The 19793-nt window shown below is 41.2% G+C and overlaps 1 long non-coding RNA gene across 2 annotated transcripts; it reads right to left on the bottom strand.

The window, feature by feature from the left end:
- Positions 1-12723: 12723 nt before the first annotated feature.
- LOC121823798 (uncharacterized) lies at positions 12724-16315 on the bottom strand. 2 transcript variants are annotated; one of them, XR_013045716.1, is made up of 4 exons: positions 16277-16315; positions 16080-16176; positions 15471-15606; positions 12724-12782 (listed from the first exon to the last, which is right to left on the bottom strand). It is a non-coding gene; the product is annotated as an uncharacterized LOC121823798 (long non-coding RNA). The 2 variants fall into 2 exon arrangements; XR_013045715.1 differs by having other exon boundaries at positions 16080-16299.
- Between the last annotated feature and the right edge of the window lie 3478 nt (positions 16316-19793).

The following is a 19793-nucleotide window of genomic DNA, read 5'->3' as shown; positions in this document are numbered from 1 at the left end:
AGGAGAAGGTCAGGATCCATAACCTATTCAAGGGCGTGTCCCTGGGCCACAATGTGTCAAATGGTCTATTACATCCCAACAGTGTTACAGTTTGCATACGTTGTGATAAAACACATATTTCCACTCATTGATGATCTACACACCAGTTAGTGTAAGAAAGGATAAAGACAGATTGATGTTTCAAGTGATATCTCATCATTTCAGTGAAGAATCACTGTTTCCAACCTTTCGCCAGCTGTACCCTGTCTCCTGACTGTAATTACTCATGCTGGTTTTATTTTTTTTCTATATGCCTCCCTCCCTCCCTCCCTCCCTCAGCCCTGTGTTCTCCCAGGCCAGTGAGGATAACTGGACCCTGCTGTCCTGTCATGGAACCAGGGATTCCCTTGAATGGCTCAGTTAGGAGGAGGGTGTCTATACTTTTAATGTCTCCACTGCTCCTACTATGTCCACGCAGTGCCAGGGACCCCTCCAAAAGGCTGGCATTGTCTCCTACTTTAATTGCTTTCCTAAGAAGAAATCTCCTTTGCTCATTAAACTGGGCAAATATTTTCAGAGTTTGTGTGGGACAACTTGTGCATATGAATCTACTTTTTCAACGTTGATTGTATGAAATCTGAATACAGGTCAGGTATACCACATGAACACTGCTTAGCACAAATATCCAGAAAACAGTGGTTCTCGGAGTTTAAATTTGAGTCAGAGACAGATAGCAAACAATAAACATAATAAATAAGGAAATTACATGCTACCCTAGAAAGTAATAAGTCGTGTAGAACAAATCTAAAAGGAATAGTTTGGAAGAATAAATACGAAATGTGAGGAAACGCTTTCAGAGAGATTGTCCAATTAGTAACCGGTGGAGAACAATCTCATTTCACTACACCATGATGCTGCAATTAATACAGATTATAAAGCCATTATGTATTAATGGGGATGTATGATGGCTTTTAAATTACAATCATGTTCCTAGCATACATATTCAGAATTACTTGGGAGTTTACATTAATAGGTAATTTTCTATAAACACCCAACAAATTTGTTTTTAATTTTGGATTTTGGTCTGCCTTTAAGTATCTCCATATGTAAGTGTGGAAAGCTTAAGTGTTGCTTACTGAGAGATGCGTGGGATAAATCATTGAGCTTGGTCTGCATTTCAGCCAGGCATTGAGCTGCAGGTGATTTCCCATTCAGTCAAAGGCTTAAAAGGATAAAAGTGTTCAAAAGGCCAGTAAATTTGAGTATTAGACTCAGAAACAATTTATATACACTATTTGTTTTCCCAAAAATTTTTAAATTAAATTCTTAATTGCATTTTTGGGGGCCCCTGGTACGCACACTGAGGTGCCTAGGGGAGGTCTTAGGACAGTTGTCAGGAATCAGTTCTCTCTTTCCACTATGTGGGAAGAGAACACCGAACTCAGGTCAAGTGCTGCCACAGGTGGTGTGGAGCCATCCTTTGGACCCTAGTGATCTATTTTCTAAAGCTGTTATGGCATGGCTTTTCCTGAGAACACCAATGTTTAGTCATGATAGAGCACCAAAGATGAACCAAAACAAATCTTTCTTAGTCTGGCCTGGTGAACCAATGAGATTTGGTTCCAGAGCACAAGTAAGGGTTGCTTGCAGAGGCACCAGAAAGTCCACCAAAACTGCAACCCTAGAGCTCCCCACCCCAACCTACTGGCAACTCAAAGAGTTACCCACTCCAGCCACTGTTTGCTGCTTATATAACATTGGGAAGGGGGCCCTTCAAAGTTTCATGAGCTCCATGAGCCCTGTGGGCCTTGCTTTTCCTTCCAAGACAATCACTGTCCAAAAAAAAATGTCTAAATTTGACTTGATTTGATAATGAGTTGCTTATATATGGTAGACTATATTCTGTACCATACTACGTGTATGGGTGGCATCTGGTATTTTATTTTAATTTTTAAGATTCAAAAGTTGGAACAGCTATAATTTCCTTTAATACATTAAGCTTCATGACCAATTGTCAATTGTGCTGTTAACATTGTGCTGCTGTAGAATGTCTTTCTCTATGCTGCAAAATGTGTTGCTCTGATTGGTTGATAAATAAAACACTGATTGACCATTAGCCAGGCAGGAAGTATGGGTGGGATGAGCAGAGAGGAGAATTCTGGGAAGAGGAAGGCTGAGTCAGGAGTTGCCAGTCGGCCAGAGAGAAAGCAAGATGGGAAGGCAGAACTGAGAAAAGGCACCAAGCCACGTGGCTAAACATAGATAAGAATTATGGGTTACGTGTAAGAGCTAGTTAGTAGTAAGCCTGAGCTAGTGGCCGAGCAGTTATAATTAATATAAGCTTCTGTGTGCTTACTTGGGTCTGAGCAGCTGTAGGACTGGATGGGACACAGAAAAACTTCCAGCTGTACTGTGCTTTTTATTGGGTCAAACTGAAGCACTAAACACTATCTCAGTCACCATGTTCCCACATCAAGTATTTATTTACATTGCTGACCTACAATTATACCCTGTCTGTGATTAACAGGCCTTCTTTAAACCTCTTCCAAGTTACAAGTTTTATTTCATTTATCCCAGCTAGAACCTTTTCCTCAGAACTCTCTCTCTCTCTTTGATTTGCTGCCCACCAGTCCTGTAAGAAAGGATAAAGCAGATTAGCATTTTGAGTGACATCCCACTGCTGTCCCAGGGAGGGAGTCTTCTTGCCTTCCCTGAGTTTTGGCGTTTCCAGTGTCTCCAAAGCTCTCCAGGATTTATTTTGCTGAGAGTAAGTCTTAAGAAAAGCAACCCTTCACAAATTTTGCCCCTTTAATTCTCTATATCAGGACTCTGGCTACGCCCATATGTCCTTCCAGCCAAATATTTGCCTCAGCAGCCAATGCACTTCCTTCTAAGCAATAGTTTCACAGGGTGAATAACTGAGTCTCTGCTTCCATGGACCCATTGAATTTTTGGTGGGTCTTGCCCAGACTGTTGCCTATATGGGGGTATATGGCTGTCTTTGATTTGAGAAGGATGGAGCCTTTCTTAGGGAGCTGGGGTCTAGGAACTCTGTGGCCCTGAGTGTGTGGTTCTCAGGTTCTTGTCTCATGAATTAGAAGGAAATTCACTGACCACCACAGAGGGTGAGTTTTAAAATGAAGTTTATTATAGCATAAGAGAGAGAGGGGGGGGCGAGGGAGGGAGGGAGGGAGGGAGGGAGGGAGGGAAGGAGGGAGGGAGAGGGAAAGGGAGAAAAGCATGCCTCTGCCTCAGATCAGACATACAATTCAGGTCCCCCCCCACACTCCACGCACCCCTCTTTTGTTAAATCAAAACTTATTTAATACAACAGATTACAGAGAAAAAATAAAAACAATAAAAAAATTAAGTCTATAAAAATAGCCAGGCTTTACTAAGCTCCCTTCGTGGACCTCGACAAAGCCAGGCCACCTCCCTTCCTCCCTTTTCTGTGTTCTACAGCTATCGTTTCAAATGGTATTTTAAGACTTTAAGAAGGCAAAGTCACAGTGCTATCTCCTTTACTTACAAGATTTTTCTAATTCGAGGGAAGGACAATGGCAGTCAGTCCCTTCCTTTCCTTTAAATCTGTGTTTGGAGCTGAGAGGGTGGGTGGTTCAGTTGGTACAGGGCTTGCCTTGTAAACACAAAGACCTGATTTTGGATTCCTAGCACCCATGTGAAAAACCCAATATATTGGCACCAGGCACTTGCAATCCTGGCAAGACAAGAGTGTCCCTGGGCTTTGGGCCAGTTAGTCCTGCTGAATCTGTGAGCTCTAGGTTCACTGGGTAAGATCCTGTCATGACAAATAAGGTGGAAAGTAATAGAGAGAGACCTCTGACATTGACCTCTGGCCTTCACCTACCTATATGCACCTGTGCCTGTGTATGCACAAACATGTACACACACGTGTGTGTACCACAGACAGACAGACAGACAGACAGACACACACACACACACACACACACACACACACACAAAGGATGTTGTAGAACAAAGGAGATGGTACTAGAAGCTAATTTCGAGGGAGGGATCCATCCTCAACTACCATAAGCCTGCTAATCTGTACCTAGCTACTAACCACTCTTTTTTTTTCCTGCTTATTTCACGTGTGGTCAGTGATCCCTCAAATACAATTACTCAAAATAACCTCCTGTCAAAAATTGTCCCGTCAGTGTTACAGGTGGAAGAATCAAACCCATGCTGTTTCTCTCCCTTTATCTGTAATGAATAAGTAAGAAGTTGCCAGAGTTTGCCTATTAAGTTTTAGTGTGTGTGTGTGTGTGTGTGTGTGTGTGTGTGTGTGTGTGTGTGTGTGATTTTTTTAGTAAGCTTAGGACAAATGTACAGCACCAAAAACAAACAGCCATCCTCCCAGTGACATTTCTAATCCTGTGTCTCCCGTGGGTCATGCTGTGACTAAGGTAAGCAGATATAAAATGAGAGCCTAGGATACAGGCCTTTATTACAGGGTCTCAGCCATCAAACCCGCGGGTGCCAAACACACCCTGCTATTACAAGCAGCAGGGCCAGAAAGCCAAAGTGAAATCACCAAGGAGGAAAAACAGGTGTTGCTTGGGGCTTTCCTCCTCTGCCCTTTATGACACAACGGAAGCCACTGGGCAGGAATCCATCTCACCGACAGCAACAAGGACACCTCAGTAGACTTCCAGGACCTAACACGGGGTGAGAAAGTAGCCACTGTTATCAAAATGTTTCTACACTTCGCAAAGCACCTCCACACACATCCTCTTACAGCCGAGCTGCAACTGGAAGGACAGACATACAGCTGCGTGTCCACCTGGCGCTCACTGGGGCCCTTCCCCACCCTCCCACTAGAAGCAAATTCTGGAAGAGCAGAAACTGCTGGTTTTGCTTGCTGCCATAACAACAGCGCTTGGTCCTCAGCCCAGTCACCTGGCAGGTGTAGAGTCAATACTTGACCAAACGATGACCACCACAGATGCTCTTCCCAGCTGATCTACTGATGAGGCCAAGGACTGAAATTGGTTGAGCAATTTTAAGATAAAAAGACCCTCCCAAAGTGAACGGTTTTTCCTTAGCTAAAATCCAGAAGTGGCCTTGGCCCTATTTGAGTTCTGTCCTTTCAAATGGCCAGAGTTGCCAAGGGTGTTTAAGCCAAAATGCCTTTGGTTCTGACCTGACCAGACACCAGGGATGGCAGGAGGAAAGGCTGTATTTTTGTTATTTCTCTTCCCTCTAAATGAGCACACATAGACCCTCCTAAGAAGAGGCATCTAGTCACCCCAGAATTGGGTCAACTGGACTTTTGGGCTCCTCCTCATCCCAATGGCTCACCCCAGCTTCCACTTTAAGCCCTATAAAATAATCCCAGACTAGCCGTTTGTTGATACCCCATTTTCTGGAACCATTCCAACTATACAGACCTCTGCCTTCTGTCTCTTAAGCACTAACCTATGAACTCTAACCTATGAACTTTTAATAAATTACTTTCTAAAATTTGCCTTCCCCATTGTTTTGCAAAAATTCGTTCTCCCGGTCCCAGGAAACAAAGGATCCAGAAGCCACTGGCTTGGGTGGCTCTGATGTCCATTGACTTGTACTGTGCTTCAGCTCTCCAACATAGACACACCTGAGGTAAGGAAGCTTCTGTTGCTCTCAAAGACACCTCACTTTCCCCAGATGGACACAAAGGTGAGAGGAAGTCAGACCATGGCTCACAGCAAGCAATGTGACCAGCCACAGGCAGCACAGGTCTGAGCTGACCTACATCAAAGCCACCCAACTCCCAGCTCCTATGTGGTTCTTCTGATGAGCAATGAACCCCTTCCCTCACATGAACATGGTGCTCATTTGTCCACATATTTGTGTCTGGCCTTCAGAATCAGTGAAACTGAGGTTTCAGAGACTGTCAAACCTAAGCCAACGCCGTAGTCACAGAATCAGTCGGAGCCAATACAAGAAGACAGGTGAGAGACCAAATCGCTAAGCCTGGGTGGCTAGGTTTTTGAGGTACGGATTCAAGGTTCCTTTCCTCATACAGTGCAGTTGTCACACTACCAGAAAAATCACAACAGAATGAGTCCACACCCATCTCCATGCTGAGTTTGTGTAGAGCTGAACAGTTGCATTCGGCTTTAAAAATGATAATAATAATAATAATAAAATAAAAAGGCAAAGAAAGCTGGGGAAGAAGAAAGGGGTCCAGCATAGCTGTGTAAATGTTGGTCTCCCATGGTGAGACTACAACACTTTCAGGGACTGCCTTGCTGTGAGAGCCAGGAAGGACTCAGGCAAAAGGAAGGTTGAACCCCAGGAAGCGAGGAAAGGCATGAACATCTAATTTCCTTTGATTTGGTATGATGCTAAATAAAACTCAGCAAGAGCCCTGAAAACTCAAGACTCCTAGTGGCAGCATGGGGGCAGGGTGCTTATGTGGGGAGCGTGCAAAGCCAACATTGGTAAATCTTTTTCCTTTAACACTTTGTAGTTGAGACTTTGAAATGTTTAGTTTTTATTTACCCATTCTTTCATGGATTTCACAAAGGCATGCCACATCCCATGTGCCAGGCTAGGTACGGGATGGATGTAAAAGGCAGCTAAAATGTAATTTCCCAGGAATCTGACCCCCTCTTGTTAAAACAGCAGCCTCAGAACATCTGATTCCCTGCATTTCTATGGTAAAATCTTGCCCTGCAAAGTGATAGTCTTACAAGATGGAGCCTTGGGGGTGATTGGGCCATGAAGGTGAAGCCCTTGTGCATGGAGCTGTGTCCCTGTCAAAGAGGTCACGGAGAGCTGCCCTTTTCTTTTTACCATGTGAAAAGTCCATGAAAACACCACCTCCACTTTGGAAAGCCTTTCCTAGTTACTGAATCCATCAGCACCTTGACTTCTGACTTCCCAGCCTCTATAACTGTGAGGCATTTGTTTCTGTTCTTTATAGAATTCTGGGATAGCAGCCTGGATGGATCACAACAGTTACAAATCATTGGATTGAAAGATGGTGTTTCTTGGGTAATTCTAAAAGTCTTCTTGGGTTTTATCACAAATTACCAACCACATCTCTGTCATCTGGAATCAACATAAGTTTATTTTCCCTTAGGTCTGGAGTTTAAATGATGTCTGAAATCAAGATGCCAACAGGGGTTAACTTTTGCCAAAGGCTCTAGAGGAGATGTTTTCCTTTTCCAGCTTCTGGTGGCTCTACCATTTCTTGGCTTCTGATGGCCTTAGTCGAGTCTCTGACTTCTCCTACATATGCCCTTTCCCTTGCCTCCATCTGTCTCTCTCTGTGTGTGAGTCTAGACTCTTGGCATGGGTACCCACCTAGATAAGCCAGGGTGATTGCTTATCAAGATCCATAAACTGATTGCATCTGCAAGGTCTCTTTCCAACTGAGGTCACACTCACAAGTGCTAGGGTGTGGCCATATGTATTAGGGGGTCATCATTTAATCAACTCAAGGTAGTAAAGGCAATAAAAGAAGGGCCTGCAAGAGGCCACATATGAGCCGCATTTGAATGATGCATAGAAAATTCAGGAGTTAAGCTGGAAATGTATGGACAAGGGGTTGTCGTTATGGTCTATAGGGTAGCAGGAGCTAATGTCCAACAAGGAAGGTTGTGTATAAAAGAACAGTAAGCATGTTCCTGTTTCTGCGTGGTAATGTTATGATAAAGGAAAGAAAAAGGAATCACAATCAAGGAAGCCACGTCACAGAGGACACATACCCTTTGCCCCTGGGTTCTGATTTGTCCAGGGATCTTAGCTACTAAACCATGGCCAGAATAGTAATTCAAAATGTTGGATCAGCAACATTGTACATCAAAAACATCAAATTTGAAGGCCTAGCATAGACCTTGTATTTGTCAACACTAAGGGTGTTAGGGTCATGAATTTCATAAAATGTTGAATTAGAAGAAATGTGTGAGATGATACAAATGTTCCAAGTGTAATGTAATTTGGTGACACAATGCTGGTCACAAAGAATGATTGTGTGTTTACGGAGACCTATAAGCATTGTGGCAGTGTACAGTATGGGAGTGAACAATTCTATTTTGAGAATATTATGAAAAGCTTCATGGCCGGGCAGTGGTGGCGCACGCCTTTAATCCCAGCACTCGGGAGGCAGAGTCAGGAGGATCTCTGTGAGTTCGAGGCCAGCCTGGGCTACCAAGTGAGCTCCAGGAAAGGCGCAAAGCTACACAGAGAAACCCTGTCTCGAAAAAAACCAAAAAAAAAAAAAAAAAAAAAGAAAAGCTTCAATGGGTCTATCTTTTGTTTGGTTTGTTTGTTTGTTTGTTTGTTTGTTTGTGAGACAGGGTTTATCTGTGTAACAGCTCTAGCTGTTTTGCAATTTGTTTTGTGACTAGGCTGGCCTGGAACTCACAGAGCTCCACCTGCCTCTGCCTCCTGAGTGCCAGGATTAAAGGCGTGTGCCGCCGCCGCCGCCGCCGCCGCCGCCGCCGCCGCCACCACCACCACCTGGCTTTAATGTGTCCAGTTTTTAATCTACTGTGAGATAGCGACTACTTGGATAGTCACTCTTTTGTCATTATGCTTGATCTGCTTAATTACACTTGGAGTTATTCGATCCTGTCAAACATGTCAACAACTTCTAATACTCAAACCTATCTTTAGACTCTGAATCACTGCTTTGGGCGTTAAGAAGATGTTCTGTGGTTTTAAATAACATAAACAAATCTTACAGATACAGAAAGATCTAAAAGGAACACAGAGACATTGTCTTGATGTCAAGTAATCATATGTCTGCTTAAAACACGGGAGAAGAATATGAATGGTATAGGGTAGCCAGCAGCCTCTGCAGTTAGGGCTCTTGCTAAGTGACCCTTTGTCTTGCTAAGTGACCCTTATTCAATCCCCACCATACTAAACTGAAAATATAAAGACAACTTTTTTCAAATGCAACTATCAGTTAAATCCCAGAGAGAGAGAGAGAGAGAGAGAGAGAGAGAGAGAGAGAGAGAGAGAGAGAGAGAGAGAGCCATTTGCTGGTTCCCTTCATAATAGCTAAGTGTTATGTGTTATAGGCTTTGGATAACATTATTACTGCTGTATGAGGTTGAGCCAAACTTCTTCAGATGTTCCAACCAAGCAAGTGCCTGTAAGCAGGATTTTTTTAAATTGGCACCTTCTTTTATGGAAGAGAGTGTCATACTGTTTGATAGGTGGTATAGTCTTCATTGAAACCAAGATGGCTTCCTGACACTGTCCATGCCTCCCTGACTCACCCACCCTCTCCACACACACAAACATAAGATCATCAGTGGCTTCAGTGGCTCTGTTGTGAAACTGTAATGTACCTGTCAGGACACTTTCTCATGATAACACGACATCTTCTTTAGTGATCTTCACCAAAGTGCTTGAGAGCAGGAACCATGAATAGTGAGTGTAAACATTGGCAACTTTAATTCTGATACCACAACTCAAAGCAACACTGGCCATTGAGAATGCAGACAAGGAGTGGTCAAGAAGAATGGAGAGACAGACTAGCATGGAGAAAAGGCCTTGAATAAAGTCCAATAAAACTGGAATGTCTGCCTGCCAAACTTTTGGTCTATACAACTTAGTGCTCTCAGCTTATGAAGTTTTTCATTTTTAGGGATAGATTAAGACAAAAACTGCCTAGGAGAGTCAGAGCAGCTTAAATTAGTGTTAAAGTTGGCAATGATTTGGGTCACTGTCATTTCAAGCTTCACAGGAAATAGAAAAGAATGAAAGTTGGTTGTCATAGAAGTTAGGCAATCATTTATATTTTTAAAGAAGCTTGCTGGAGAGCTGGACGTCACTTGGAATTCAATATATATTTTAGTTGATGCTGAAGCAACATTCAAAATGAAAATTTCTATTAAGTAACTGTGTAGAAGAGCTTTTAAATATATTTCATCAAGAATATGATATAAAACAATGGTAACCTAGTTAATACATCTGTTCTAAGTTTGCCCCCAATATATAAATTCTACTCTACATCTGTATAAACTTGTCTATTGGTTAGTTTTACTCATCAGTTGGACACAATCTAGAATAAACTGGGAAGGGAGCTAGTTAAGGGACTCTCTAGGTCAGGTTAGCCTGTGAGCGTGTTTGTGGGAGATTTTCTTGACTACATTACTTGGCATCTCTCTGCTCTTGCCTGTGTATATAATGTGACTATTTGCTTCCAGTTTTATCTGCCTTGGCTTCGCCACAATGATAGACTGTAATTGGAACTGTTAGTCAAATAAAGCCTTTCTCCTTTAAGTTACCTTGGTCAGGATGTTTTACCACAGCAACAGGAAATGAAACTAAGACACTCCCCAATTCATACACATACACAGAAACACACACGTATTGGATGGCTGGAACTCTGTTGCTTGTTTTACTTCTCAGAGTCCTAGGGGACTTTTTTTGGAAGGTGGAATCTGACCATCTTGTTCTTTGATTGTTTTAAGCTCTGAGAGCTGAAGCTAGTACCTGAAATAGAGCACAGTTAAGTCCCCCAAATGTGTGAGCTTTTCACTCCAACTTTTAAGTTAGGATCCCCAAATTCTCAGTGAGAAGCTTAGATATATGAATAAGCATCTATATTTCAAAACATGTGCAAATTATGATATGTAGCTCTACCAGCATAGTACTAATGGATAAACACTGGCAGTGAACTTAGGTGAACTCATAAAACAGCTCACAAATATTTTAATGGACAGTTTTACCTTCACCAAAATAAAGTGATAGCACAAGCTCCCTTTATAATGAGATTATCTTGGTGTTTTATCCATATTTTATGAGTCATCACAGACACTCTGCTTTTAGTTTCTATCTGCAATTCCTTCTTCACTAAATGCTCCTTGGTATAATCGCTTTACTCTGTTTATTATGTTATATGAAGTGTCTATGCACACTATGGCTTTCAGTCTTCCCACCAAAACCATGAGTAAACTAGCATGCTCTTCATTTTACCTGTAAGCAATTGAAGTATACAAAGGTTAAATAACTTGATAAGTAAATGGTGAAGTCTTATTTTAAACTCCAAAGCCCTCACACCCTCCATGAATTCACGAAGTTATTGTGTCCCTTTTTTTCTATTTTCCATGACCACTCAAATTGTGACTTTATGAAGCTTAGAACAGTTGTCGTGAGATCCATGTCCAGAGCCAATCTCATCTCCACCAGAGTCCTGAGCAATCCCTTGATTCATAGCTTTCTGGTGAAAACAGATCCTTCTCCAATATCCACTTTGCCTCTTTCTTACTTCTCCTCCTTCTTCTTCTTCTTCTTCTTCTTCTTCTTCTTCTTCTTCTTCTTCTTCTTCTTCTTCTTCTTCTTCTTCTTCTTTTTAAATCCCCATTTGGGGGAAAAAAGTCTCCAAAAGAAGAATTCAAAGATTCATAATCCCTGCAACCCAATGGCATTTATGCAAAATACCTGGAATCATCTTGAAAGGGAAAAGGACTGGGAAAAACAAAAGTCAAGTATTTGAACTGGACATTCAGTGACTGCATTACCCATCACAAAGGGAAGCCCAGTCAAATGTATGCAGCCTTCTACTTTGAATAAATAACATCTTGAAAACTCATATACACCTGTCTACACTGATAGCTGGATGAAACAATGGTGTGTGGATCGTGACTGTCCACACATTCTGGCTAAGTTGTTGGGTCTACTGCCCAAGGTTCCAGGGTGATATATTGTCCCAAGCTCTCAGTGATGATTCTTCACATGGGTTTGTCTATAGACTCAGGGAGCAGGGGTCACGAATATTAAAATAACTCTTCATGGAATGCCCCTCCTCAAATCTGTACAATGCAAATTATCTAGAAATCTTTTTCCAGAATGTCTTTTTCATTGGGATAGTCTTTGGTGGGACAGTAGGGTATGCTTGGGCCATCATAATATAAGAATTAGGAAGATTTACATTTTAAGTAATCATCATCCCCAAGCATTCAGATAAAACCACTTTTGGAGAAATTCATGTACTTTGTCAAATAGCACTTTGAGCCAGAAGAATTTGAAGAGAATGGGAATAAATTTAAGCAGCTCACACCCACTTGGGGGCGGGGGAAATCTGTCACATCTTGAAAGATCTCACAGAAAGATTTCAAATTCTTACAGACTCTAACCCATGTTAAAAAATCTTGCCAGTACTAAATGGTTCTTTAGCTCCAAAGAACCCTCCATATAACTAGAGAAACTCTTTTCTTTTGGTTGTTTATTTGAGAGAAGGGTCCAGGTACCCAGGCGGTCCTCAAATTTGATATATAGTCATGGAGACTTTGGATTCCTGATTTTTCAGTGTCTCTGCATCTCAAGTGTTGGAATTACCAATGTGGGCCACCTTCCTTAGCTTCATGGTCTCTTTATATTCTTAAATTTTAAAGTATTTTGGAAGTAAATGAAGACATGAAAAGCTGTTTCTATTCGCTGGTGCAGAAATCTACAATTATTTTATTCTATTTTTTCAAATTCTATTTTATCTGTACGGGTATTTTACCTGCATATATGTCTATGAATCACTTTATTGCCTGATTCCTAATACATATGGAGACCAGAAGAGACTGTCAGATCCCAAAAAGCTGGAGTTGCAGGTGGTTGTAAGCAATAAAAGCACATGCTCTTACTTGCTAAGCCACCTCCTCAGACCTTTACTTTTTTATTTATAAAGCAACTTACTGTCTTGCTTCTATACCATAGTTTAAAAAAAAAAGGCCCTGCAATCTCTTAGCTTGTGCCATTTGTAAAGACAGCAAAAATGTGACTCACTTGAGCATGTTTGCTGTCCCACTTCCAGACCTCACAAGATAAATACTTGTTACTTGTTTCTGAAAATGGAATATATTAATAACCTCAGTGATTGGAGCACCAACAATTATTTGATAAATTAAAGTTCAGTGTTCAATAACAACAAGGCAAAAACTCAAGAGTAGGCTGCTTCTAGGTCATTGTCTTCTCTCAATAAATAGTGATAATTCTATGTGACATGATTCTCAGTTTCAAGATACAAGTAGCTAACAGATTACACAATAACACACACCACCAGATCCATAACAGCACACAGAACTAGCAGGTGGCCCCAGTAGCTTCTGGAAATCTCAGCAACCAACAAACACAGCAAATCAGAGATGGCCCCACGAGGAAAGCCTCAGAGCCCCACACTTCTACAACTGAAGGACCAGGTAGAAAGGAAAAGCTACTTCCTCTCTTCTATGTTTCTCCAAAACTCTGACCAGGGAAGAGGAGGGAGCCGTGGCTGGGACTGCAGCCATTGGTAGGAGAAGGACCCCAAACAGACCAGAACAGAGCCTGTGTTCCAGAAGTGGCAGAATGGTTGGGCCTTTGTTTTGAGAATGGGCTTAATTTTAATGGAGTTAGATCTAAAAGCAGGACCCAGGGAAGGAGGGAGGGAGTTAACTGGTCAATGCCTGGTGCTGTCCCACCATGATGACCCAGACCTTCAGAGTCTCTCAAGTTCTCCTTCCAGCAAGTACATGTCAGCTCATGACAGGTCCTTAAAACATCCCATTCCACAGACCTGAAAACCAGGGATCTTTCTCTCCTTCCAGCTGAAGATTTTAAATGTCTTTATTTTTTCTATTCTTAGATATTTTCTTTGTATATTAGAATAAGTGGTTGGAAGCAAAAAATCCACATTTAAATGCCCTTAGGTTGAAGCAGTTTTACTAAAATGTTTTCCATTTCAGAAAACACTTTAGGTTTTTATTTATATTTGAACACCCTTGTAAATTAAGTATTTTTTTCTCAAAGAGCTTAAAACTTTTACATCATAAAATGCAGATCACTTGGTTAGATGATATCCAATGCACCACATTTAAAATGAGTCTCTGATAAGAGCCATTTCTAAGGAGGTTTCTTGGGAATATAACTATAAAAAAATCCATTTGCCTATTTAGGTTCCCATTGCTGAGTGAGAAAAAGATATAAATGTCATTGAAAGACAGATTATTTATTATATTTCCCATCTGCTTACTGCAATGGTTATTTGAATCTCTAGTAGGTGTAAAATGCTTTATATTAATAAATTCAAATGATGTCTGTTGTCTTATACAAACACAGATGTCATTTTTGCAGCTTGGACTTGTTTAAGTACACAAAATTTAAAAAAATAAAAATACGAATAAGAATTTTTTGAGTTAACAGAAAATTTATAGTTAAGAATGTAAAGCCATGTTCAATTTTTACATATTCATCTTTAACTCAGCCATATAATAGCTTATCTTATCCCCTGCTTTCATTACATGAGACACTGTTTTGATGTGTGCATATTAAATGCAATATTACTTATTTTTCTTGTCATCATTTGTAATTATAAGGACTTCATTTACAGAGCATTGTATCCATAGCCGCAGTGAAATTTGAATTTTTCACCCCCATTGGTATCTATCAGAAAATGAAGAAAAAACAAAGCATTAGTTAACAGAAGAATCAACCCTTTGCCTCAAGTCATCAAAAGAATGATTCTATCAGAAAATGAGAAGACCATTTGGACCAATCATCAATGCCTGGGGTGCTTTGAGGACAATTGTCTCAGCTTCTGTTTTCAAAGCAATATATAGTAATAAGACTTCAATATAACTTCAGGGAAACTTTAATATCAGATACTGGCCTGGTTCAGAAATCCAGCTCCAAGTCATTGTCTACCTGTGTCTGTGAGATTTGTGTTGCCACATTCTAAGTTATTTTTAAGAGCCATGTCCAGCAGTCAGGAATGAGAAGCATTACCGTGGGATTGCATTGCTTCCTGGAGGCCGTTTTGAATGTGTTAGTGGCACAGCCAGCATCAGATAGGGCGCTTACCATATTCTAATATGGGTGAGGATTCCTAGAAAGAAGCTCTGTATTGTAATTGACAGGTTACAGCTGCAGTGATGTGGCAAGGTTGGACTGTTTCCAGTCCAGAGTCTAATTATACATGAACCTTGGACTAGTTCTGGCCTCCTAAATACCCCTTCCTTACACACCTCTGTGTCAAACCCAACATCCTTCGATTAACAGAAAAAAAATACTCTTAAGAATTTATTAGCTTAGCAGACCACCAGTTCCAACCAACCCCAAAGCTATGTGTCGTCAGTCCCCCAACTTGCTCTGTAACTTGCCTCTCTGATTGTTCCACCAATGTATTCTTAGAATGCCTGGACTTATAACTTCCTTTGTTCCGTTAGTGCAACGGTTTCATGAGTCATCTTCCTTACTAGAACATTATATTTGGGGAAATCTGAATATATGTTTCTAGGCCATGGTCACTTAAAATTATGTCTTCAGAATAAACCATGTCATCTATTCTTTTGATAATATTGGGCATCAGACTAAAACCCTTTTTTTAATCTAACCTATCACAACCATATGAGATAGATTTTATTACAACCTCCACATGAAAGACATGGAGAACAGAAACTGGAATGCCTCTGTTTGCTCAAGGTCATACACCTACTAAATGGGTGAATCTGGGCTCCTATACAAAATTAGGAGAGTCCCTAATACTCACCACTAACCTCACGCTGTATGCAAACTCAGTTGGTTTAAGGTTCAAGGGCACTCTCTGTCTGCCAGTTTCATCTGCAGCTCCTCCTTCATTTCTTGACACTGCTGACTTAAAAGACCAAAGTCAACTCTTTGGAGTAAGATGTTCTGAAATTAAAGGAAAGATAAATTCCGGCTGTCTCTTGGGTTTTACTGTAGAACTCGACAGAGAGTCATCAACCTCTCAGCCAGGAAATTTATCATCTTGGCAACTCCAGAGAAGGAGATGATTTTGCCTGTGACAAATAATATTGTCCTCGAAGGTATATATTAGGTAAACACTGAATGTCCCCAGTATCATTGAGATCTGTTTCAGCATAGCTGGGCTTATATAAGGAAACACAGAAAGGCGCAGATATCATATTCAACTCTGACTGAAGTCCGGAAAAAAGGAGAACCTACTTTTACCACACCTCCACTTCTAGTCTTAGAAAGCCTTCATTCTACAACCTAATATCCACAGTTCTTCTCTACTGCAGCCAGCCCCATATCTTACTTTGGCAAACACAATTCCCTTTTACCTGCTAGCTTTGTGTTATTAATTTTGGAAAGGACCCATGATTTCTCCTCCAACCACTTACCCTCAGCCGGTTAAAAGAAAGCTCCTCGGCAACACAGATCCTCAGGAACCATATGCTTCCTTATCATTTGCTTCCTTATGCATTGCAACACAGGTTGCTTTGGGAGACAGGGATAATGAGTAAGTTTAATGATTTAGGGAGCTCCAGGCCTAGGCAATCTACTTAGACAGAGAGCCTTGTGGGCCAGCAATGCTTACATTCATTGTGGAGACTCATTCATCATGATTGTCTCTGGTTAGGCCCAACCAAAAACTGTGGAAAGATATTGGGAGGCTCCAGCTAATAATAGTGAATTATGAGGTAAAATGCAGGACCCCTGAGAAGAAAGCTAGCAGAATTTAAGACTCCTCCTCAGCATGAAAAAAAAAGATAACACAACGAAGCTGCTTTCTGAATTGCCTTCTGGTCAAATGGATTTATAATATAGAAAAGGTTATTTGTCTTTTCCACACTGAGGATACACAAAAAGAAACCAGGCTTCAATTGTGGAAAGATAAATGGGTAGCCCCACTGAGAGTTGGGGTGGTCAACCAGATAGCCTCTGAAGGCTTTCTGCAGCCCCTTGGTAGATGACTTGACCTACACAATATTGGAAGCTGTCTTATTAGAGCCATCAGAAGAAAGGTGTATTTTTGTGATGGTCAAGTCAGTCTCTTTGCTGAAGGCAGAGGTCTGCATTGCACATGGTCTTGAGTTTCCTCACAATTACATTACTCCAGAGTTGATTCTGTTTGCTTTATAACTTCTGAGAAATTTTGAGGAATCACCTACCTCATACAAGCTTCTATTGTGTGGGCAATGAACCCTCTCCTGTCATTGACAAAGGGATCAAATTTCCTCCTGTCTCCAAAAGGGTGTCCAATTTTGGACCATAATACAGTTAAAATGGCTTTCTGCAAACAGGTTTCTAAATCAGTTTCCTTACCAGCACAATGGGGTGAGATTTGTAATTCTCCTCTCTGAATTACTCCGACTATACTATGAGAAGCACAAAGTCAATCTTTGTTGCTACCAAACTCTGAAGGTTAAGTTTCCAGGCAAGAAGAAGGTCATTCTGAAGCCATGATCAATCAGCCATGTCAACCTGCCAGAAGTAACTTATCACAGGAGGCAACAGACATTTCCACTGAAGTTCTGTTTTTCTCACTCTTTAGATTCTGACATCCAGTCACTTTTTTTTAATTCATGGAAGGAAAGATACAGTGGGAGCACATTTATGATCTCCACACAATGAAATGCCATTTCATAACTATCATTGTTGATGTCTCATCTCCCCAACCTTATCAGCAATCTTCCACATCTTTGTTTCTCTAGGGCTAAGAAGAGTGGGGGTCACCAGAATACGAAACTCACTGATCACTGTGTTTTCAAGGTAGAGAAAGAGTCTCCCATAATTAGTTCCAACAAAGAAATGGTTCAATTCTCATCATCATTTTGATTCAAAATAAAAGTCACCCCTTCAACATCTAATCCCCGTGGGTGGGCAGCAAAGCCTCTCCTGTGAGGGTTAGGAGGGGACTGGGTAGTTAGACTTAGCAGGTCTAGTGTCTAAAACAACCCTTTCATACTGAAAAATCCAACATTAGCAAGTATGTAGAGTGAATTGAATCTACAATGGAAAAGATAAGACAAAAGGAACTGGACAATGAGAGAGATGCAACGGATATAAATCCATGTTTGTCAAATTTTTGCATGAGGTTGATTTCTACTGAGTGGCTGCCATATTTAGAAATACTGTGTTTGGTTTACACATTCCTCAAGATTTATCTAACCATTTGACAGTGTCTTGATCCACTCAGACTGACACAACAAAAATATTATACAGTAGTTGGATTAAGCCACAAAATTCATTTCCTCACAGTTCTAGAAGCTATAATTCAAATCAGGATCCAGTGTGCTTACTTTCTATTAATGTCTGTCTTCTTGGCTTATAGACCTCTGCCTTCTTCACAGAGAGAAAAGGTGGATGAAGGAGAGAGAAAGATTTTAATGTCTTGCTATAAAACTACGAACCTCATATGAAGGCCCCCACCCTCAAGACTTAATCCAACCCTAGCAATGTCCCAAAGGCAATTTCTCCATACATCACACTAAAGTCACATAATTCAACTTGACTGTAAAGGGACACAGCACTCAGCCCCTAACAGAGAATGGTGGCAGAGTTTAACTAAAGGTCCAATAATACTCAGCAAGCCCTATGCCTAAGCAAAGCTTCTTTTTGTGCTTTCAAATTGTAGGGAACGCTTCAGAAGCCAGCCTCCTTCATGAGAGCTCCTATCATTCCTCCCAGCCACATTGGTCTCACTCCTTCTGTCTTACACCCTCAAACTCCCATTTCCCAAGTTCTCACATTGCCCAAACAGAAAATACACATTGTGTGACTTCAAAAATGTGATGCTGCTGTACTGTGTACCATTTCAGGGAAACATGTCTCCTCCTTACTGCTGTGCATGCCTGGAATTTCTCTCCTCTTTCCTTTTTGGCATATCAACTTCAGGAATCCACACTGTTCGTAATGCTTTAGAAACTGGAAACAAGGGGAGAAGTGATTTGGTTTTGGTTTTTTACAATAGTCTTATGATTTACAGTGATTTCCCACATATAAACTGAGGTGATACTTACCTTTTAAAAAAATTTATTCTCTGTCCTGTCTCAATCTCAGTCTCTCCTTCTCCCTCTCCCTCTCCCTCTCCTTCTCTCTCTCTCCTCCCACCTCCTCCCCCTCCTCCTCCCCCCCCCTCTAGGGTGGTGTGTCAGTGTGTGTCTGTGTGTGTGTGTGTGCACGCTCGTGTGCACACATGTTTGCATACATCTTGGCACAGGTGCAAAAGTCAGAGACAACTCATAGGAATCATTTCAGCTTCTCCACCTTGTGGGTTCTAAGGATTGGGTCAAGAGCCTTTACCCATCTCCCCATCCTAATCCTCACTTTTATAAGCAACTGTTATTTGCTACCTCCATTTTAGCAATAAGGAAGTTAAGATCAAATCCATTGAGTCAGACAGTATATAACAACGTGGATTAAAAGATAAGCAGCAGATGGAGAATCAACCCATGGCCCTGATTTCTGTCTTTTAGGACACCACAGTTATCCATCATAGAATAGCATTTTGTCCCTAAACCCTGCCCAACATGTTACAAATCTTTTCTTCACAGTATTTCCAATTATGGTTCAATAACGTTTCTGTGGCCCCCTTATCATGCAATGATTTTTCAACACAATCCTGGCAAATTTAACAATAAATCCCCTCTTCCATTGTCTCCAGGTTCTAAGGCATTATGAACACTATGGATTCCTGTCCTCGGTAGGCCAAAGGGGGAAGGGGGAAGAATGCCAGACTTGCACAATGGTGAGGAGGAGGAGGCACATTCCCCTGAACAGGTACACAGTGAAGTTTCCTCACTCCTTTGAAGATGACAGAAAGAAATGCATGCCTGTAGGTGTTTCTGAAGTGCAGAGAACACTCTTCTTTCAATCATATCAATGAAATTCATCTTTATTAGTTCACTACATGGAAAGTCACATAGGAGATTGGTAAGGCACACCTGTATGTCTGTGGGGGAGGTGTACTAATGGAAGAAGACTCCCTCTGAATGATCTCCTGGGATCGGGGTCCAAACAGAATAAAAGATAAGAAAGGATTGACCCAGCATAGTACAGGCACCACCACCCCTCTCATTCTTGGTTTTCATGATGTTAACTGTTTTCTTCTC

Source organism: Peromyscus maniculatus, chromosome 18 (assembly GCF_049852395.1).
Source record: "Peromyscus maniculatus bairdii isolate BWxNUB_F1_BW_parent chromosome 18, HU_Pman_BW_mat_3.1, whole genome shotgun sequence".
NCBI lineage: Eukaryota > Metazoa > Chordata > Mammalia > Rodentia > Cricetidae > Peromyscus > Peromyscus maniculatus.
Note: the sequence above shows the minus strand (reverse complement) of the source record. Positions and strands in the feature narration are given on the sequence as shown.